This window comes from Puma concolor, chromosome A3 (assembly GCF_028749965.1).
Source record: "Puma concolor isolate L17-30 chromosome A3, mPumCon1.1.hap2, whole genome shotgun sequence".
Taxonomy (NCBI): Eukaryota; Metazoa; Chordata; class Mammalia; order Carnivora; family Felidae; genus Puma; species Puma concolor.
Genome location: NC_141669.1, coordinates 110,658,652 through 110,681,135, shown reverse-complemented (window position 1 = coordinate 110,681,135; position 22,484 = coordinate 110,658,652). Strand labels below are relative to the sequence as shown.

At 44.5% G+C, this 22,484-nt stretch overlaps 1 long non-coding RNA gene and 1 pseudogene across 2 annotated transcripts; one reads left to right on the top strand and one right to left on the bottom strand.

Annotated features, from left to right (window-relative positions):
* Window positions 1-6,160: 6,160 nt before the first annotated feature.
* Window positions 6,161-6,869, bottom strand: LOC147582660 (large ribosomal subunit protein uL23 pseudogene; annotated as a pseudogene).
* A 5,926-nt stretch (window positions 6,870-12,795) lies between these two features.
* LOC147582659 (uncharacterized) lies at window positions 12,796-21,491 on the top strand. Of its 2 annotated transcripts, none has more exons than XR_015248767.1 (3): window positions 12,796-13,003; window positions 20,225-20,569; window positions 21,168-21,491. It is a non-coding gene; the product is annotated as an uncharacterized LOC147582659 (long non-coding RNA). The 2 variants fall into 2 exon arrangements; XR_015248768.1 differs by lacking the exon at window positions 12,796-13,003 and adding an exon at window positions 17,807-17,902.
* Window positions 21,492-22,484: the final 993 nt, after the last annotated feature.

Genomic DNA, 22,484 nt, shown 5'->3' with positions numbered 1-22,484 from the left:
CACCACATGCAAACCTTTGGTATCTTGAGATTCTAATGCATTGAGTCCTGAGTATCCCTGGGGGCATCTGTGTGGGGGCTTCATTTCCAGTGGAGCTGTAACAGCAGTAGCAGCAGCAGCAGCAGAAGATTGCAGTGCTCAGCAAGAGGCTACGCAGAGGGGCCATATGGCTTGGCTGGAGGGTATGGGTTCTTGAGTGAACATAGGCTTGCTCCAGAAGCCAGCCATGGTGTGCAGTGAGGTTTGGTGTGGGTTAATTAGGCCCAATGGGAGGGGACAGAGGAGTCACTTGGTCTCCACTTTTATATACCCTGAGACCAGAGTCCAGGACACCCAAGGCAGCCTCTCAACGGGCGTGTGAAGTTCAAGCAAAGTGGATGAGGGATTTCCAAACCCAAGAGCTTGTCTTTCTCATCCTGGAGTCTCTTTGGCAGGGCAGGGAGTGTGTGAGGAGTCTCTCTGTGCCACAAAACTCAGGCATAGTGCCCGTTTCCAGATCGTGGTCCCACGATACCTCTCCTGCTTTCCAGGATAGGAAGCAGGACTCACCCTCCAACTATTAAGGACCTTTATTATCTGGCCATGTGCTTTATGAATAGGTCACTTCAACTGAGTTGCAGAGAGTTCTGATTGCTGGGCTCCTCTCCAGGAGTTGAATCTTTGGCTGAGTGTGTAGGTCCTTAGACCCCAATCCTTTCCCACCGATCCCACCAACTCAGTTTCCTGTCTGGGAGCTGGGAGGTGGGGTGAAGTTGTGTTCCCCTCCCCATCATATGGGCTATATTAGAGGATGGAGATAGGAGAGCAAGATATAGCCTCCAGTCCTTGAGGGCAGCCTATGTTTCCATAATGGATTTTGGGGCCCCAATGGTGGATTTTGAATGAATACAGAAACTTAGGGACCCCACAAATAAGACGGCTTCTTTTTCATTACCAAAGCCCACAGTATTTAGGGGTATGGGTAAAGAGATGAGAGTGGAATGGGACAGAGAGGCAGTAGCCCTTTAAAGAGGAACCCAGGGTTTGCAAAGCAGTGCAAATTAACATGCAAATGGTCTGCAAAAGTAGACTTGGGACCCAGGGCAGTGGACTTGGATGAACCAAAGGGTTCTCGTGCCAGTGTGCCCAGCCCTGAATCATGGTTCCCTGCTGGATGTGAGAAGAGGTGCTACAGCTCCAGAATTTCTATAAAGGAGGCACTGGGGTGGGGGTTGCAATCTGGCTGGGAAGGCGGGAGGCTGTGGAGCGCCACTGAACTGAGCCACATACTTTTTAATGATTGTACATTTATTAGAGGGCAGCTTTGATTCTCAGTTTCCTATCTCTAATCTGTTAATGTGGTAGCAGGAATCAATGTCACTTCAATAACTCCTCTACCCAATTATTGGGCTACCTCTTTCCAACTTGACAGTCTATTTTGGAATTTTGTAAGCCAGTCCTCCCTTCATATTCCTTTCCCACCCGGATTCAGCTGGAATGGAATTTGACATTCTTTTTGTGTACTTGCCTCATTTTAAGTTGATTCCAATGACCAATGCAGACCCCTTCCTGGAGCTCTGAACTCAAGTAGCGCAGTGTTTCCTAAACAACTCTCTCTGGATATCTTCCAGGGACCTCAGGCTGAGTGGATTTGAGATAGGACTCTTAGTCCTCCAAATCCAGTTCTTGGGAGTATTCCACACCCCACTCCATGTCTTATTAAAATGGCAGCCCCATCCATCTAGTGTATAAGCCAGAAGGCTGAGGTCAGACTAGATACCTCCCTTACTCCCCTGCCTCTCCGCTCTCCCACCCTGCCCCATGCAACCTATCTCTAAGTCCTAAGTCCTCTTCTATTTCATTGGCTCTTACTATTCCTTTACTATTTCAATGGCTCTTAACTGGTCTCCCATCACCAGCTCTTACTACGCTTGTACCATTCTATCCCCAACTCCTCCAATCTTCACTCAGATGTCAGGGTTATTCATGTCCCCTCTGTGATGCTATAATCTATCCGTGTGATACTCGGAAGGCTGCTGCCCTTCTCTGAGCCTTTGCTCCCCATTGGTCAAAGGAGAAGTTGGTCTGGAGGATTGCCAAGGACCAGCACAGATCAGTTTCTGGGGTGCCATGCTCTGAGAGGCTGGCTGCTTTCTGGGTAGAGAGTAACTCCGTAGTGAGGGGAAGGAACCCTAGGGTTTAGGAAACTACAGTGCAAGCCGTCCTTGGAGCCTTCACTTTCCAGGTCTTACAGTCTGCCTGCCACTTTTTGCCACCAGGATGAAAGAAGTGTAAGACACAGCTGAAATTCATTTGTCTATTCTGGTTCCTCTTCCCCTCTCCCACATACCAAAAATATGTGCTTGTTTCTCTCCCATTCCAGAACTTCAAAAGCCAACACGGTCTAACCCAGGCTGTCATCACTGGGAACTAGTATATATTGATTAAAAAAAAAAAAAAAAGCTTTATTTTGAACTTGTTATTTTTAAAAAAAAAATTTTTTTTTTCAACATTTATTTATTTTTGGGACAGAGAGAGACAGAGCATGAACAGGGGAGGGGCAGAGAGAGAGGGAGACACAGAATCGGAAACAGGCTCCAGGCTCTGAGCCATCAGCCCAGAGCCCGACGCGGGGCTCGAACTCCCGGACCGCGAGATCGTGACCTGGCTGAAGTCGGACGCTTAACCGACTGCGCCACCCAGGCGCCCCTATTTTGAACTTGTTATAAATTCACAGAGAGTTACAAAGACGGTAAGAAAAGGTCTCATGTACCCTGTACCCCTCATCTGGCTTCCCCCAATGGTTACATCTAACCTAACTACAGCACATTATCAAAACTGGAAAATTGGCATTGATACAATGTATGTAGAGTTCTATGTTATTTTGTTACTCGTCTGGATTTGTGTAAGCATCACCCATGTCAAGATACAGAGCTATTTCATCACCACAAAGATCTCCCTCTCTCTAATCCTCTGTAGTCATATTTGCTCCTCTCCTTACCGTCCCTAATCCCTGGCAATCACTGATGTGTCCTCTATCTCCATATTTTTGTCATTCTGAGAAATGTTACACAAGTAGAAGCATGTAGCATATGACCTTTTATATTCCCCCCCCACCATGTTCCAGAGAACCATCCGGGTTGTCACATACACCAATTGTTTGTTTCCATTTTTGCCTAGTAATGCATAGTGTGAATGTACCTGTTTGTTTAACCATCCATTTGCAGGACATTTTGATTGTTTCCTGTTTTTGCTACTTTATTTAAAGCTGTAGTGAGCAACTCTTGACAGGCTTTTGTGTGGACATAATTCTTTTTTTTTTTTTTTTCAACGTTTATTTATTTTTGGGACAGAGAGAGACAGAGCATGAACGGGGGAGGAGCAGAGAGAGAGGGAGACACAGAATCGGAAACAGGCTCCAGGCTCTGAGCCATCAGCCCAGAGCCTGATGCGGGGCTCGAACTCACGGACCGCGAGATCGTGACCTGGCTGAAGTCGGACGCTTAACCGACTGCGCCACCCAGGCGCCCCTGTGTGGACATAATTCTGTTTCTCTGGGATAAATGTCCGGGAGTACAATTGCTGGGTTGTATGGTAAGTGTATGCTTAGCTTTTAAAAGAAATTGCCAAGCTATTTTCTTTTTTGTTTTCTGTTTTTATTTTGAGGGAGACAGAGAGAGCGTGAGCAGAGGAGGGGCAGAAAGAGAAGAAGACAGAGAATCCCAAGCAGGCTCTATGCGGTCAGCATACAGAGCCTGACATGGGGCTCAAATTCATGAAACTGTGAGATCATGACCCGAGCCAAAACCCAGAGTCTAATGCTTAACTGACTGAGCCACCCAGTCACCCGTTGTCTATTAAAAAAAAAAAAAATTGTTTATTTATTTTGAAGGTGGGGGGGGGGTAAGGAGCAGAGAGAGAGGGAGAGAGAATCCCAAGCAGGCTCCGTGCTGTCAACACAGAGCCCGGTGTGGGGCTCGATCCCATGAACCATGAGATCATGACCTGGGCCAAAATCAAGGGTCGAACACCTAACTGACTGAGCCATCCAGGCGCTCCTTCAGGTCTTTTGCCTATTTTTAAAATTAAATTATTTGTTTTTGTTTTTGCTATTGAGTTGCATGAGTTCTTTATATATTTTGGGTATTAACCTCTTATCAGATATACTGTCTGCAAATATTTTCTCCCATTTTATAGGTTGCATTTTCATGCTGTTGATTGTTTCCTTCGCTGTGCAGACGCTTTTTAGTTTTATGTAGTCCCACCTGTTTATTTTTGCTTTTGTTGCCTGTGTTTTTGGTGTCAGACCCAAAAAAACCCAGCTTTCCAGCTGCCCTGCTCTCTAAGGCCACTTTTGTATGTTCGGGACAGGTTCCAAGAGTATCAGGTCATGGAATGATTTCCCTTAGGCTCCCTCGGTCTGGATTAACCCTCACTCTTTTACCTCTTCCCCTCTGCATGTTCTTTGCCAGCCTATAGATTCTATCATGGGGACTCCCACCAGACCCCTGCTGGTGTTTTGTTTTTTTCAAATACATTCTCTGAGTGCATGAGATAGAAAAAAACTACAGTTGATTTTTTTATGTTGATCTTGTATGCTGCAACCTTGCTGAACTTATTTATTCGTTTCAGAAGTTTTTGTTTGTTTGTTTTCTGTTTTTGTTTTTTATAAATCCCTTGGGATTTTCTAGGTAGGCAATCATGTAATTTGCAGAGGAGTTTTCTTTCTTTCTTTTGAATCTGCATGCGTGATATTTATCTCCTTGCCTTGCCTTTTTGCGTGGGTTAGAACTTCCAGTGCTATGTCGAATGGCACTGGTGAGAATGGAAAAGCATTCACTCTTTCACCATTAAAGATGATGTTGTAGTTTTCTGTAGAGAAAACTTTATCAAGTGCTTTATCAAGTTGGGGACATTTCTCTCTATATCCAATTTTCTGAGAGGTTTTTTTTTTTTAATCATGAACAGATGTTGGGTTTTGTCAAATGCCTTTCTACATCAATTGATATGATTTTCCTTCTTGTTAATATGGTGGATTACATTGATTTTCAAATACCAAATCAGGCTTTCCTACACGGATTAAGCCACAATTGGTGATGATATACATATACATGTGTTTTAAAAGATATCGTTGAGGGGCGCCTGGGTGGCGCAGTCAGTTAAGCGTCCGACTTCAGCCAGGTCACGATCTCGCGGTCCGTGAGTTCGAGCCCCGTGTCAGGCTCTGGGCTGATGGCTCAGAGCCTGGAGCCTGTTTCCGATTCTGTGTCTCCCTCTCTCTCTGCCCCTCCCCCGTTCATGCTCTGTCTCTCTCTGTCCCAAAAATAAAATAAACGTTAAAAAAAAATTAAAAAAAAAAAGATATCGTTGAATTCTATTTGTGAATATTTGGTTAAGGACAATAGCATCTATATTCATGAAGGGTATTGGTCTATAGTTTTCTTTTTTTTTGTCTTGTCTTTGCCTGTTTTTGATATCAGCATAATACTGGATCCAGAAAATGAATCAGGAAATGTTCCTTCCACTTCTATTTTCTGAAAGAGATTGTCTACAACTGATGTTAATTCTTCTTTACACACTGGATAGACTCCTCCAGTGAAATCATCTGGATATTTCTTTCTTGGGAGTTTTAAGATTATGAATCCAATGCCCTTACTAGCTAAAGGTCTGCTTAAATTATCCATTTCGTATGGGGGGAAGGAATTGTAGTAGTTTGTGGTTTTCAAGGACTTTGCCCATTTCATCTCAGTTGTCAAATTTGTGTGTGTGGTCTTCATGGTGTTTTTGTATTATCCTTTCAATGTCTGCAGAGTCTGTAATGACAGCCCTTGTTTCTTTCCTAATATTGGTATTTTGTGTTTTCCCTCTTCCTTCTTTTGTCTGTTTTGTTAGAGGCTTATCTATCTTATCAATTTTTTCAAGGAAACAACTTTTTGTTTTATTGTTTTTATCTATCATTGTCTTGTGTTCTAATTTAGTGATATCTGCTTTTATCTTTATGATTTCCTTCTTTATGCTGGGTTTTTTTTTCTTCTTCTTTTTCTTGTTTCTCTTTTCTAATGTAGGTATTTGGTACTACAAATTCCCTGTCATTGTTGCTGGTCAAAGAACACACCTTTGTGTGATTTTATTTTTATTTATTTGTTTTTTTTTATGGTGAAAAAAATTTAGACTTCTAAATTTAGCCAGCTGACTCAGTTGAGATGATCCCAATTCTGTTGGCAATATCCAAAGCATCATAGTCAGGAGCCAGTTGAACATACGCCTTCTTCTCTCCATTGGGCCTGGTCAGGGTAGTGACCTTGGCCATATTAATGTCATAGAGCTTCTTCCCAGCCTGTTTGATCTGGTGTTTGTTGGCCTTGATGTCCACAATGAACACAAGTGTGGACACAAGTCCACATCGGTCGTCAGGGGGAACTTGATGATGGCATGTTGGTCAAGCTCGTTTCTCCTGGGGGTGTTTTTTTTTTTTTTTTTTTTTTTTCAACGTTTATTTATTTTTGGGACAGAGAGAGACAGAGCATGAACGGGGGAGGGGCAGAGAGAGAGGGAGACACAGAATCGGAAACAGGCTCCAGGCTCTGAGCCATCAGCCCAGAGCCCGACACGGGGCTCGAACTCACGGATCGCGAGATCGTGACCTGGCTGAAGTCGGACGCTCAACCGACTGCGCCACCCAGGCGCCCCTGGGGGTGTTTTTTTGAGCATGTTTGGGCTGCCTTTGGCAACACGGTGTCTTGCGCTTTTGGAAGGTGGGTGACATGTAGATCTTATTATCTTTTGTGCCTGTGGATGCCTTACAGTGCTGCTCTCTCGGCCTTCAAAAGCCTTTGCTTTGGCTTCAGCTTTGGGAGGGGCAAGGACTTCCTTCTTCGCTTTGGCACCATCTTCACCGGTGGGGGGCAGTCTGAGACCAGGATTAGAGGTCCCACTAGGTTATTAGGCTAGATTGTTACAGCATAAGCTCCCATTTTTGGCGCTGAAACCTGATTGGTTAGGGGTCTGCTTATTGGGGCAAAGGTTTCTCCGAGGGCATCTCACCCCTCCCAGCTTGAGGACCCCTCATGGGGTCAGTGGAGCAGCCACCGGCTGTTTATTTTATTTTTTATTTTTTTTAGGTTATTTATTTTGAGAGAGAGAGAGAGAGAGAGAGAGAGAGAGAGAGAGAGAGAGAGAATGTGAGTGAGGGAGGGGCAGAGAGAGAGGGACAGAGAATCCCAAGCAGGCTCTGTGCTGTCAGCGCAGAGCCCCATGAGAGGCTTGAACTCACAAACTGTGAGATCACGACCTGAGCGAAACCAGGAGTCTGTTGGCTTCACTGACTGAGTCACCCAGGAGCTCCTGGCTGGGATTTTTAAAGCACCATCTCAGCTAGTCAGAGCCTGGCTTGCTTTCTGGGAGGAGCTGCTGTGCCGATTGGCAAGGCTGTGGGGCTCACCACTGCCCCCTGGCGGCCAGCCTCAGCCCCCTCCAGCTCTGACTTGGTGTCCTAGTCTCAGGCTGCAACCGCACATCCTGAGGACGGGTCCCAGGAGTTCTCAGGTGAAGGAACAGGAAAGAAGGCTCACCAGCTCTCGCGCTCTGCCCTCCTTTCTGCTGCATCTTCATCAGGGAAGACCTCAGGGAAGGGCTTGGGCATCCACGAAGAGACCGCCAGCTCCCTAGCCCTCGCTGCTCTCCAAGGCCACTTTCGTACGATCAGGACAGATTCCAAGAGTATCAAGTCATGGAATGACCTCCCTCAGCGCCCCCTAAGTCTGGCGTGACCCTCACTCTTTTGCCTCCTCCTCTCCGCATGTTCTTTGCCAGACTGTAGATTCTATCGATGAGGGAGCCCCAGAGGCCCCCCCCCCCCCCCCCCCCCCCCCCGCTTCTGCAGGTGCCTGCCTGGAACTGCAGGCACAGGGCCTTATGAGAGTCAGATGGGCACACACTTTGAACAGGCAGGGGGCTGGGGAAAGTCCGCCATTGCTGCCCCCTCTTTCCCCAAGGCTCGGTGCCCCTCAGCAAGCCTTCCCCAGAACAGCCCTTTGGACATCCTCTCCCAGGGGCTGTAGCCATTGCCAACCCACACCCACCGGCAGCTGTAGTAGACGGAGAGGCCACAGGCCCCCATATTCTGGATCACTGATGGATTTATCCCCCAACATGCTCTGACATTGTTTGACAGAGAGCCCAGGACGAGCAGCCTCCATGGTGGGGGGCATCTGGGGTAGGTGAGGTGGTTGTGGGCGGGGCGACAGCTGTTTCTATGCCCGGAAGGACAAGCATCCCAGATAACTAGGCGGAAGTATGTGTTCTTCACGCTTTCAGGCCCATCTGCTTTATCTACAGCCTCTCCCTAGTGCCCAGGAAAGAAGATGTGAAGCAGGTTCTCCCTAGGTCTTGGGAAGAGTCTTCACTTCCTCCTCCCTCTCCTCACATGGCAGAAGTTCATGATAGAAAGAGAAAATTGTGTCTCCACCAGGCCTAGATGCCTCTTGTCTGCCAAGGAAAGATGTAAAGTGAAGATGTGAAAATTATGTCAGTTGATGGGGTTTTACTCAATAAGTTGTCCTTTCTACTGTGTTCTGGGAAATCTTTACTCACAGGAGGCAAAACAGAGGTCCTAGGTCAGTTCCCAGCTCCCCATCTCCACCAGCTGCCTGGGGGCCTTTGAGTTTGGTGGGACGAAGTGGTTTCTGGGGACCCACACAGGCTGAGACTTACACAGAGCCTGGCACTCCCTGGGGGCCAGTACTGGGTGGAGAGGAGCAGAGGGCAGCCTGTCAAAGAGGTCATGGGAGGATCAGCGAGTCACAGAAGCTCTAGAAGGGCACAGATGAGGCCTTGAAAATGGGAACAAAGGAGCATGGGGTCCCCCAGCTGCTCTGTGCTGGGGCCTAGTGTCTCCTTAAGGGTTTGAATCTCTTCTGAGATTGAGAACCCAGGCTCATAGAGCATTTTGTGACCAGCCCTTACCTACTTGGGGGACTCAAGCAAAGCAAATCTCAAAGGCCAGCAACAGGGACTGATGCTGGGTGCAGGGATTCTGGGATATAGGCAGACTTCTGAGGCATAGGAAGCCCAGGGGCTGGCCTGAGCTGCGGCTGGGATGCCCAAGAAAGAACATTAAAAAAGCAGAACAAATTCAACTATAGTAAAGGCAGACTTGGGACAGGAAAGTCCAAACTTGTGGGTAGAGGAGATCACCACCAAGTTCAGGTAACCAGAGATACTTGAAAGGCCAGAGGGTGATGGGCTTGAGTCAGGATGGATCTCTCTCTCTCCCTCTCTAGTATCTATCTATCTATCTATCTATCTATCTATCTATCTATCTATCTAATCAGTTATTTCTTGCTGCATAACAAGCCATCCCAAAACTTAGTGGCTTAAAGCATTAACTATTTATTATTTCTCATGGGTCTATAGGTTGGCTGGGCTCAGCTAATCTTAGCTGGGCATGAGTGAGCAGTTGCTGGGTTGACTGGGAGCTGGCTGGTGTGGCATGGCCCTCCAGTAGGCCAGTCCAGGCTTGTTCACATAACAATGGCAGGGGTCCAGGAAAGCAAGTGAAAACATACAAGTCCTCATGAAGTTGTGATTTGGAACTGACACACTGTCACTTCCACCACGGCCTCCTGGCCAAACAAGTCTCAAGGCTAAGCCTTGCTTGAAGGTGTTCGGAAATAGGCTTTGCCCCTTGATGGGAGGCACTACAAAGTCACATTGATGGTAGGGGAGGGAAACAGGGCCATTTTTGCGATCAATCTCCCACACCACCCATTTACAAAAGACAGAAACCTGGGTGACATCACGATGCCTCCTTTCTACTTCTCCGCCATCCACTACATCACCAAGTCACTGTGATTTCGCCTCTAAAGTTCCATGCAACTTCTCCCACTGGCACCACCCATGCCCGAGGAGCCCTAAGTGTCTAACTGGTTTACTCCCATTTGTCTTCGCTGTGCTTGGATTTCTTCAAAGTGCAAGGCAGATCAAATCAAGATCATATCACCTTTCCTTGCCCAACCCTTCAGAGACCCTGCATCAGTCAGGTCACAGTTGTAAGCAGCAGAAACAGGCTATGACTAGAGCAGCAGAGGAATCTAATGAAAGGGTATTGATCAGCTCACAGGACACCCGGGCAGCTGGACCCAGAGATCACACAGGCACAAGGAATGGTGACTGGATAGCCAGCACCACCATCAAAACCACACTGTTAGAGCATCTGGGGGTGGGTGTGGGACACCGTGGCCCCCACTATCCCTAGCCCCTAGATGTTGCTGGAAGACTCCATAGTTCCCCTTTCCTCAAATCACTTGCTATAGACTTTAAGGCCTGTGTGGAAATGTCGTATTGGCTAAGCCCCTAGTTGTGGAGATGGGAGTGAAAAAAATCTCATTTAAATTTCTGTGCTGATTCAGTCAGTGGGGATTGCTTGTCACAGGCAGGAGGTTCAGATGTTGGACACTCATTTTTCTCAAACTTTATGGTGCTTAGTGGGCTCCCGAAGCCACCAGGAGCTGGGTGGGTATCTTAGCTGGTATGCGGTGTTCCTGCTTTAATAAGCATCCTTTTAGTTAAAAGTCACAAGTCCCTCTTAGTTTAAGTGATAAAGTGGTGAGGATGGGACCTTGGTTTTTTGCAAAGCCATAAAGAGGAAAAAGTTAGCCTCGTCCTCTGGAGAAAAAGAAATAGGTCAAAAGCTAAAAGTATGACCTAATCCCTCTGTAGTCAGGCAAGAAATAGGAGACAGGCAAATGTTGTGCAAGAGATTCCCCTGGGCTCGGCCAGGAGGAGCCGGCTAGAGGATCCAGTGCAGGAGGCTGGGCCTCAGGACCCATTAGACTCTCACGAACTTTGTCAAGCTGCTATGAAAACTCCCAGGGTCTGGGTCTGCAGGATAGGCTCCCCATTCCTACCCTGGAAAGAGCGAGAGAGGCTGGAAGGGGACAGGAGTAAACTGGACAGGGGACTTAAGGAGTCACTTGTTGGTGCCTCCCCCAGGTCCCTTTACAGGCTAGTGCGCCACCCGCAGCTGTAGTGCAAGTTGCCAGCTGCTGGGTCACCCCTGACTTCTAGTGCTTACTAGGCTCTGTGTCCCCACCCCCGGCAGCCCGCAGCCAATGGCTGACTGCCACGTAACAGCCCCGCCCTCTGCCTCCAGGTGAGTCTTGCCGTTGAGGCTTCACTCCAGCCGAAACCACACACTGCCTATAGCCGTGGCGGTGACAGAGGCCCTTCCCACCGTGGATATGAGGGCGGGTGGGGGGGTGGGGGGAGAGGAAAGGGGCAGTTGACAAGCTCCCGGCGCCCCCCTCCCCCCTTCCCTTGGCCCCTGCCTACCCATCCCAGCTCAGAGGCGGCCTCCTCTCTGCTCCGCGTTCCATTTCCTCCTCCCGGGGCTGGGAGCCAGAGAATGGATGGCAGCACGCCCGTTAGCTCTCTTTTGCCCCCTCGTGGATCTGGTGAGAACTTTGGTGACTCCCGAATAGTTTTTTCCCCCCAGCCTACTTGTGGTTCCAGAAGTGGAACACTGGGACTGTGGAGAGCGGGGGAGGGGTCAGGGTAAACACTTGTAGTTGGCACAATTGAGGGTAGTTTTACAAGCAAAGGGGTTGGTGGAATTAATGGGGGAATGCATGGTAATTCGACTCAGAAAACGTTGGGATTCATGAGGGCCGGGCATGGAAACTGGGCGAAAGCGCTGGTTAATTCCGTGAGTGACTTCTGTGACCACGTAACACCTCTTTGGATCACAGATTCCTCTTCTGTCAAGTAGGGAGAATCCGACCGGCTCCCGTCAGCTGAGGTCACTGGTGGATTTAGAGTGATTACAGATCTGAGAGAGCTTTGCTGTCTCAAGCCATGTGGATCTCGTTGCCTATGAATTTCCATCATATGTCCATCTTAACTATGCGACTTTGTATGTGACTATTTTTTAATTACATTAAAATTTTTCAATCCAAGTTAGTTAACATACAGTGTAGTCCTGGCTTCAAGAGTAGAACCCAGTGATTCATCTGTTACATTTGACACCCAGTGCTCATCCCAAAAAGTGCCCTCCTTAATGCCCATCATCCATTTAACCCATCCCCCCACCGACCTCCCCTCCAACCGTCCTCACGTTGTTCTCTGTATTTAAGAGTCTCTTATGGTTTGCCTCCCTCTCTGTTCTTGCCTTATTTTTCCTTCCCTTCCTCTATGTGCATCTATTGAGTTTCTCAAATTCCACATGAGTGAAATCATATGATATCTTTCTCTACTGACTTATTTTGCTTAGCATAATACACTCTAGTTCCATCCACGTCGCTGCAAATGGCAAGATTTCATTCTTTTTCATTACCAAGTAGTACTCCATTGTGTGTATATACCACATCTTCTTTATCGATTCATCAGTTGATGGGCATTTGGGCTCTTTCCATAATTTGGCTATTGGTGATAGGACTGCTACAAATATTGGGGTGCATGTGCCCCTTCGAATCAGCACACCTGTAACCTTTGGATAAATACTTAGTAGTGCAATTGCTGGATCATAGAGTAGTTCTATTTTTAATTTTTTGAATTAAACCTCCATACTCGTTTCCAGACTGGCTGCACCAGTTTGCATTCCCACCATCAGTGCAAAAGGATTCCCCTTGCTCCACATTCTTGCCAACACCTGTCGTTTCCTAAGTTGTTAATTTTAGCCATTCTGACAGGTGTGAGGTCGTATATCACTGTCGTTTTGATTTGTATTTCCCTGATGATGAGTGATATTGAGAATCTTTTTTTTCAATATTTATTTTATTTTTGAGAGAGAGAGAGAGAGAGAGAGAGAGAGAGAGAGAGAGAGAGACGGAGGAAGAGTGAGAGCACAAGTGGGGGAGAGGCAGAGAAAGGAAGACAGAGGATCTGAAGCAGGCTTCATGCTGGCAACAGAAGTCCCATGTGGGGGTCAAACTCATGAACGATGAGATCATGAGCTGCAGTTGGACCCTTAGCCAACAGAGCCACCCAGCCAGCCACTGGGTTATTTGTTTTTTGGGTGTTGAGTTTGGTAAGTTCTTTATAGATTTTGGATACTAACCCTTTATCTGATATGTCATTTGCAAATATCTTCTCCCCTTTCGTCAGTTGCCTTTTAGGGTTGTTGACTGTTTTCTTCACTGTGCAGAAGCTTTTTATCTTGAGGTCCCAATGGTTCATTTTTGCTTTTATTTCTGTTGCCTCTGGAGACATGTCAAATAAGAAGTTGCCGTGGCTGAGGTCAAAGAAGTTTCTGTTTTGCCCTGTAGGATTTTGATGGTTTCCTGTCTCACATTTAGGCCTTTCATCTATTTTTAATTTATTTTTGTGTACGGTGCAAGCAAGTGGTCCAGATTCATTCTTCTGCATGTTGCCATCCAGTTCTCCCAGCACCGTTTGCTAAAGAGACTTTTTTCCATTGGATGCTCTTTCCTGCTTTGTCAAAGATTAGTTGGCCGTATATTTGTGGGTCTATTTCATGGTTCTCTATTCTATTCTATTCCATTGACCTATGTGTCTATTTTTGTGCCAATACCATACTGCCTTGATTGATGATTACAGCTTTGTAATACAGGTGAAAGTCCGAGATTGCGATACCCTCCAGCCTTGATTTGCTTTCTCAACATTACTTTGCTATTCAGGGTCTTTTGTGGTTCCATACAAATTTTAGGATTGTTTGTTTTAGCCCTGTGAAGAATGATGGTGTTATTTTGATAGGGATTGCATTGAATGTGTAGACTGCTTTGGGATAGTATTGACATTTTAACTATATTTGTTCTTCCAATCCATGAACATAGAATGTTTTCCCATTTCTTTGTGTCTTACTCGGTTTCTTTCATAAGATTTCTATAGTTTTCAGTATATAGATTTTTCACCTCTTTGGTTAGATTTATTCCTAGGTATTTTATGGTTTTTGGTGCAATTGTAAATGGGATCAATTCCTTGGTATATCTTTCTGCTGCTTCATCATTGGTATATAGAAATGCAACTGATTTCTGTGCATTGATTTTATATCCAGTGACTTTGCTGAATTTATGTATCAGCTCTAGCAGTTTTTCGGTGGAGCCTTTTGGGTTTTCCCTGTAGAGTGTCATGTCATCTGCAAAGAGTGAGAGTTTGACTTCTTCCTTGCCGATTGGATGCTTTTTATTTCCTTTGGTTGTCTGATTGCTGAGGCTAGGATTTCCAGCACTATGTTGAACAACAGTGGTGAGAGTGGACATCCCTGTCGTGTTCCTGGTCTTAGGGGGAAAGCTCTCAGTTTTTCCCCATCGGGGATGATATTAGTGGTGGGTCTTTCATATATGGCTTTTATGATGTCAAGGTATGTTCCTTCTATCCCTATTTTCTTGAGGGTTTCTTATCAAGAAAGGATGCTGTATTTTGTCAAATGCTTTTTCTGCATGTGTTGAAAGGATCATATGGTTCTTATACTTTCTTTTATTAATGTGATGTATCACATTGATTGATTTGCTAATATTGAACCAGCCCTACAGCCCAGGAATAAATCCCACTTGATCATGGTGTATAATTCTTTTGATATACCGTTGAATTTGATGTGCTAGAATCTTGTTGAGAATTTTTACATCCAAATTCATCAGGGATATTGGCCTGTGATTCTCCTTTTTAGTGGGGTCTTTGTCTGGCTTTGGAGTCAAGGTAATTCTGGCTTCACAGAATGAGTTTGGAAGTTTTCCTTCCATTGGTATTTTTTGGAACAGTTTGAGGAGAATAGGTATTAACTCTTCTTTAAATGTCTGGTAGAATTCCCCTGGGAAGTCATCTGGCCCAGGACTCTTATTTGTTGGAAGGTTTTTTTTTAAACATTTATTTATTTATTTTGACAGAGAGAGGAGAAAGAGAATCTCAAGCAGGCTTCATGCTTAGCACAGAGCCTGACGTGGGGCTTGATCTCATGATTGCGAGATCACGACCTGAGCCAATGTGAAGAGTCAGATTCTTAACTGACTGAGCCACCCAGGCACCCCTGTTGGAAGATTTTTGATAACCAATTTCTTTTCTGGTTATGGGCCTGTTCAAATGTTCTATTTCTTCCTGTTTGAGTTTTGCTACTATGTGAGGGTCTAGGAATTTGTCCATTTCTTCCATATTGTCCAGTTTGTTGGCATATAATTTTTCATAGTATTCTTTTATAATTGTTTGTATCTCTGTGATGTTGGTCATGATCTCTCTTCTTTCATTTGAGATTTTATCTATTTGGGTCCTCTCTCTTCTTTTTGAGAAGTCTGGCTAGGGGTTTATCAATTTTGTTTATTCTTTCAAAAAACGAACTCTTAGTTTCATTGATCCATTCTACTATTTTTTTTTTATTCTGTATCATTTATATCTGCTCTAATCTTTATTATTTCCCTTCTGCTGGCTTTGGGCTTTATTAGCTTTTCCTTTTCTAGCTCCTTAAGGTGTAAAGTTAGGTTGTGGATTTGGGACGTTTCTTGTTTCTTGAGATAGGCCTGAATTGAAGTATATTTTCCTCTTAGGACTGCCTTTGTTGTTTTCCAGAGTGTTTGGACTGTTGTGTTTTCATTTTCATTTGCTTCCATGTATTTTTTTTTTTTAATTTTTTTTTTTCAACGTTTATTTATTTTTGGGACAGAGAGAGACAGAGCATGAACGGGGGAGGGGCAGAGAGAGAGGGAGACACAGAATCGGAAACAGGCTCCAGGCTCCGAGCCATCAGCCCAGAGCCTGACGCGGGGCTCGAACTCCCGGACCGCGAGATCGTGACCTGGCCGAAGTCGGACGCTTAACCGACTGCGCCACCCAGGTGCCCCTGCTTCCATGTATTTTTTAATTTCTTCTTTAATTTCCTGGTTAGGCCATTCATTCTTTAGTAGGGTGTTCCTTAACCTCCACGTATTTTCCAAATTTTTTCTTGCAGTTGATTTCAAGTTTCATAGCATTGTGATCTGAAAATATGCATGGTATGATCTCAATCTTTTTGTACCTGTTGAAAGCTGATTTCTGACTCAATATATGATCTATTCAGGAGAATGTTCTATGTGTACTCGAGGAGAATGTGTATTTTGCTGTTTTAGGATGGAATGTTCTGAATATATCTGTTAAGTCCATGTGGTCCAATGTTTCATTCAGAGACTTTGTTTCCTTGTTGGTTTCCTGCTTAGATGATCTGTCCATTGTTGTAAGTGGGATGTTGAAGTCCCCTACTATTATGGTATTATTATCAATGAGTTTCTTTATGTTTGTGATTAATTGATTTATATATTCGGGTTCTTTCACTTTCAGGGCATAAATGATTATAAATGTTAGATCTTCTTGGTAGATAGACCCTTAGTTATGATATAATGACCTTCATCTCTTGTTACAGACTTTATTTTAAAATCTAGATTGTCTGGGGGCGCCTGGGTGGCTCAGTCGGTTGAGCGTCGGACTTCGGCTCAGGTCACGATCTCGCGGTCCATGAGTTCGAGCCCCGCATCCGGCTCTGGGCTGATGGCTCAGAGCCTGGAGCCTGCTTCCGATTCTGTGTCTCCCTCTCTCTCTGCCCCTCCCCCGTTCATGCTCTGTCTCTCTCTGTCTCAAAAATAAATAAATGTTAAAAAAAATTAAAAAAAAATAAAATGTAGATTGTCTGATATAAATATGGCTACTCTGGCTTTCTTTTGGGGACCATTAGCATGATAAATGGACTCCATCCCCTCACTTTCAATCTGCAGGTGTCCTCGGGCCTAAAATGAGTCTCTTATTGGCAGCATATAGATGGATCTTGTTTTTTTAGTCATTCTGATACTCTATGTCTTTTGATTAGGGCATTTAGTCCATTTGCATTCAGAGTGATTATTGAAAGATATGAATTTAATGTCTTTGTGTTATCTATAGAGTCTATGTTTATGGTGATGTTCTTTGGTCCTTTTTAGTCTTTGCTGCTTTCCACTCAAAAAGTCCCCCTTAGAATTTCTCGTAGGGTGGTTTAGTGGTCACAAACTCCTTTGTTTGTTTGTTTGTTTTTCTTGGAAAGTCTTTATCTCTCCTTCTATTCTGAATGACAACCTTGCTGGATGAAGGATTCTTGGCTGCATATTTTTCCTATACAGCACATTAAATATTTCCTGCCACTCCCTTTGGGCCTGCCAAGTTTCAGTGGACAGGTCTGCTACTACCGTTATGTGTCTACCCTTGGAGGTTAAGGACCTTTTTGCCCCTAGCTGCTTTTAGAATTCTCTGTCTTTGTATTTTGCAAGTTTCATTATGATATGTCATGGTGTTGACCTGTTTTTTGATTTTGAAGGGAGTTCTCTGTGCCTCTTGAACTTGGATGTCTGTTTCCTTTCCCAGGTTAGGGAAGTTTTCAGCAATAATTTCTTCAAAGAAACCTTCTGCCCCTTTTTCTTGCTCCTCCTCATCTGGGACTCCTATGATATGGATATTGTTTCATTTCATGGAATCACTTAGTTCTCTAATTCTCCCCTCATGATCTAGTAATTTTCTCCCCCTTTTTTTCAGCTTCATTATTTTCTATAATTTTATCTTCTATTTCACCTATTCTCTCCTCTGCTTCTTCAATCCTTGCTGTCACTGTATCTAGTTTATTTTGCATCTCAGCTATGGCATTTTTAAAATTCATCTTGAAGAATTCTGAGGTCTTTGATCTCTGCAGCAAGGGTTTCTCTGGTGTCTTCTATGCTTTTTTCAAGCCCAGCTATTAGTCTTATGACTGTTGTTCTAAATTCTTGTTCAGATGTATTGTTTCTATCTGTTTTGGGCAAGTCTCTGGCTGTGATTTCTTCTTGATCTTTCATTTGGAGAGAATTCCTCCATCTTGTCATTTTGGCTAAGTTTCTGTCTTTTGAATATTTTAAGAGTGTGTTATGTGTCCTGCACCTGAGAGTACTACTGTATTAAAAAGGAGTCGTACACCGTCCGGGGCCTGGCACTCCAGGAAGTGTTTCTGGTATGATGCATGCACTCTGCTGTTGCATTTTGGCTGCTCTAACCACTAGTCAGTCCTCTGCAGAGCTCCTCCTTACTTGCAGTGTGGAGTATTTGGAGCTTTAATTAGGTGTGGTTTGATTTGTTTGTTGAAGTAACCCTGGGGGGAAAAAAGCAGTGGGTGGGTGGGTGGGGGAACCTGATCCCATAAAGAGAAAAAAAGGAAAGGGGAGGAAAGAAAACCAAATAGAGAAACAAAAAACTATAAGGCTGATTCCAAGAAAAGAGAAAGGAAAAGAAAGAAAAAAAAAAAGCAGAAGAAAAGAGGAAAGAAGGAAAAAGAATAAAAAAGCCTGATCAAAAAAATAAAAAGAATATATAATAAGAAATGACAAAAAAACCAAATCAGGCACTATGAGCCTGATTCCAGAAGAAAAAAAGTGAGGGTGGAAAAAAGAAAGAAAGAAAGAAAAAGAAAGAAAGAAAGAAAGATAAAGAAAGAAAAATAGAAAGAGAAAGAAAAGGAAAGAAAAGAAAAAGAGTTGTCTGTTGGTGCCTGGGGTGGTTGGCTGTGCTGGTCTGGAGGAGAGGCAGGCTACATTGGGTCAGTCAGTCTTGCTCCAGTAAATAATCAGTTGCCAGGCACAGAGGGGCGGGTTTTGGTGTAAGCATGTCCTGCCTCCACCGGGGGCCACTGTGCTGCTCTCTGAAGTCCCACCATGTTGGTGTCGGGGGGAAAATGGTGTCACCCCAATCCCTTCTCCCTGGACCAGAGATCTCAGCCCAGGCTGTTCAGGCAGCCCTCACAGAATAGCGTGGGAAGTCAGCTTGACCTGTGCCACTGTTCTTCTGAGTCTTCCCCTTGGCGCTGGGCTGGGATTCAAAGCCCCAAGTCTTAAAGGACCCAGCATAGCATGACTCTGCTCCCCTGCTCCAGGGTGGAGCCTTTCCACCCTGCTAATGAAAGGCCTTTGGCTGGCACGCAGGGTCTTTTGTCCTTGAGGAGGCAATACATCCTCTTCCTAAACTACTCTAGGATGGGGACTGTTCTCTACCAGGGCTGCCCTGAGATCCGCTACACCACACTATGGAATTTGGGGACAGCTCCCTCCTCCCCAGGAGTGCACACCATGGCTCCACTCTGGAGAATGTCATGCACTTCCAAAACCTGGGAGTTTTAGCTTCAAAGGTTGTTTGCAAAAAATGAGCCGGGATACTCAGTACTTCTCGTTCTCCACTCTGTGGTCCAGAGAGGTTTTCCTCTTGTGCTAACTCAATGCTGCACTTGCACAATTCCTCTCTCTTTCTCTCCCTTTTGTCTCCCCACAGAAAGGGTTCCCTCTCCTCCGTACCTCCACCATTTTATCTCCCCCAACTCACATACACACACCTTGATCCTGCCAAGCCGTCTCCCTCCAACTATGGAGATCCTTCTGCTGCTCCACAGATCTATTTCCTGGGTGTTCTAAGTGATCTGACCTCAATACAGCTGTGTTTGAGGGACAAGGAAAATTCAGGTCCCTCTACTTCTCTGCCATCTTAACTCTCACCTTGTGGCTATTTTATTTCTTCAACCTCTTCCTACTGGTCTTCAAGCTTCCACATTGCAAATGGCAACTAGAATTCTCTTACTCAACACCATTTGGCTATGACACTAAAAAGCCTTCAAGACTTTCTCATTGCACCTCAAGTCCCATCTGTGTTCTGTGCTCCCCCCGCCCCAACCCTGTGTGCCCTGGAGCTCATCTATTTCTCCAGCCTCACCCTTATACTCTCTTCTTTGCTTTCTCTGGTTCCATGCCTGCCTTCAGTTCTTTCACCAGCCAAGCTCTTTTCCATCTCAGGGTGTTTTCACCTGCTATTCCCTCTGCCTGGAAAGTCCTTTTCTTTTCTTTCTTTCTTTCTTTAATTTTTTAAAATGTTCATTTTTGAGAGAGAGATAGAGCATGAGCAGAGGAGGAGCAGAGAGGAGGGTACAGAAGATCCAAAGCAGGCTCTGTGCTGACAGCAGTGAGCCTGATGTGGGGCTCAAACTCACAAAACATGAGATCATGACCTGAGCCAAAGTCAGCTGCTTCACTAACTGCCTGAGCCACCCAGGTGGCCTGTATCTTTCTTTCTGTGTGTGGTCAGCTCCTTTTTGGTTCCTTATAGCTCAGTTTAGCTATCATATCACAAAAGGAGCCTTCCCTGGCTATACCCAGTTTCCCTTTATTTGTTAATTTGTTTTCATAGTAATTACCACAGTCTTACATTATCTTGTTTATGTATTAACTCTCCCCCCCTTTAAAATGTGTCTTTCTTTCTTCTTATAAAAAATTTTTTTAATGTTTATTTTTGACAGAGAGACAGAGCATGAGTGGGGAAAGGGCAGAGAGAGAGGGAGACAGAATCTGAAGCAGGCTCCAGGCTCCGAGCTGTCAACACAGAGCCCAACACGGGGCTCGAACTCACGGACCGCAAGATCATGACCTGAGCCGAAGTCAGACGCTCAACCAACTAAGCCACCCGGGCGCCCCTAAATGTGTCTTTCTACCTCAAGGGCGTTATTAATCCCCGATGCCTAAAATAGTACCTACTATTCTTCTAACATCAGTTAGGAATATATTTGGCTGCAAGTAACAACAACAACAAACTATGACAAACCATGAACTTCACAAATTTTAGCCACCTAAGAAGAAATCCAAAGGTAAGCCAATTGCTGGTATTGTTCCAGTGACCCCAAATACCGTTAGGTACCCAGGCTCTTCCCATATTTCTGCTTCATTATCCTTAGCACGTTGATGTTTCTCCCCTCATTTATTACCTCATGGTCACAAGACGGCTACTCCAGATGCAGGCATCACATCCACAAGTAAGCTAGGGAGACACAAAGAAGGATAAGTACTAATCATGTCTCCTTTTGTGTGAGCAAAAGCTTTCCTGGGACTCCCTGAGCAGATTTCCCTTCACATCTCTTTACCCATAACTGGATCCAGCTTCCCTCGAAGCTAGAAAAACAGGAAACATATGATGGTTAATTTTATGTCTCCACTTGACTGGGCCATGGGGTGCCCAGATATTTGGTCAAACATTCTAGGTGCTTCGGTGAGGTTTTTTAGGGATGAGATTAACATATCATCCCAAATGTTGACTCAACAGAGCACATTGCCCTCCCTAATGTAGGCTTCACTCAATAAGTTGAAGATCTGAATGGAACAGAAAGGCTGACTCTTGCCCAAATAAAAGAAAGTTCTTCCTAGATGACTGCTTTCAAACTGGGACATTGACTTTTTTCTTGCTTTCAGGTTTGAACTGAAACATCAGCTCTTGTTGGGTCTGGAGCCTGCCAGCTTTTGGATGGAAACCACACTGTCAGCAATCCTGGTTATCAGGCCTTTGGACTTGGACTGGAACAAAATCATCGGCTCTCCTGGGTCTCCAGCTTGCCAACTCACTGCAGATCTTGGGACTTACCTTCTTCCATAATCACATGAGCCAATTCCTTGCAATCAATTGCTCAATCTTATTGGTTCTGTTTCTATGGAGAACCCTGACTAATACAGAATGATATTGTTATGATTGGTTCAAAGGGCTGTACAACAGAAATATAATGTGAGTCATTTGTGTAATTCAAAGTCTTCTAGTAGCCACATTAAAAACATGAAGAGGTGAAATAACTTGTAATGATATATTTAACCCAAGCTATTCAAAACATTTATCACTGTGATATGAAATCAACATACAGACGAATAATGAGATGTTTTACAATTTGGGCCACTAAATCTTTGAAATCTGTGGTGCATTTTATACTTATAACAAATCTCCATTCAGACCAGCCACATTTCAAGTACCCAATAGCTGCATGTGGCTAGGTCTACCATACTGGCCCGTGTAGGTTTAGACCATCAAGGTACATTACTCATATGCAGAATATATAAGGAACTCTTAAAACTCAATGATAAGAAAACCAACAGCTCAACAAAATATGGGCAAAGATTTGAACTGATACTTCATCAAAGAAGAGATACAAATAGCAAATAAATGCACAAAAAGTTGCACTCATTCATTCAACCTAGCTCGTCATTAAGGAAATGTAAATTAAACCACAATGAAATCTTACTATACACCTACTAGAATAACTGAAATAAAAAGAAAGACCATAACGAGTGTTGTTGAGGGCAAAGGTCAACTGGAACTCTCACACAGTACCGTTGGGCATGAAAATGGTAAAACCATTTTGAAAAAGAGTTTGGCATTCCTTAAAAAGCTAAACACACACCGATCATATGACCAAGCCATTTGCATTCACCCAACAGAAATATAATGTTCCTACAAAGATCTATATGTGAATGTTCATAGATAACATTTGACCAAAGATAATATTACCACAGATAATAATGTTTGACCAAATATCTGGGTACCCCACGGCCCAGTCAAGTGGACACGTAAAATTATTTTATTATTTGTAAATAATAAAAATTGTAAACAAACCAAACGTCCATCAGCAGATGAATGGGATACAAAGGAACACTTCAGGAATAAAAATAAATTATTGACACCTGTAACAATATAGATGAATTGCAAAATAATTATGGTGAGTGAAAGAAGTCATATTAAGAAGG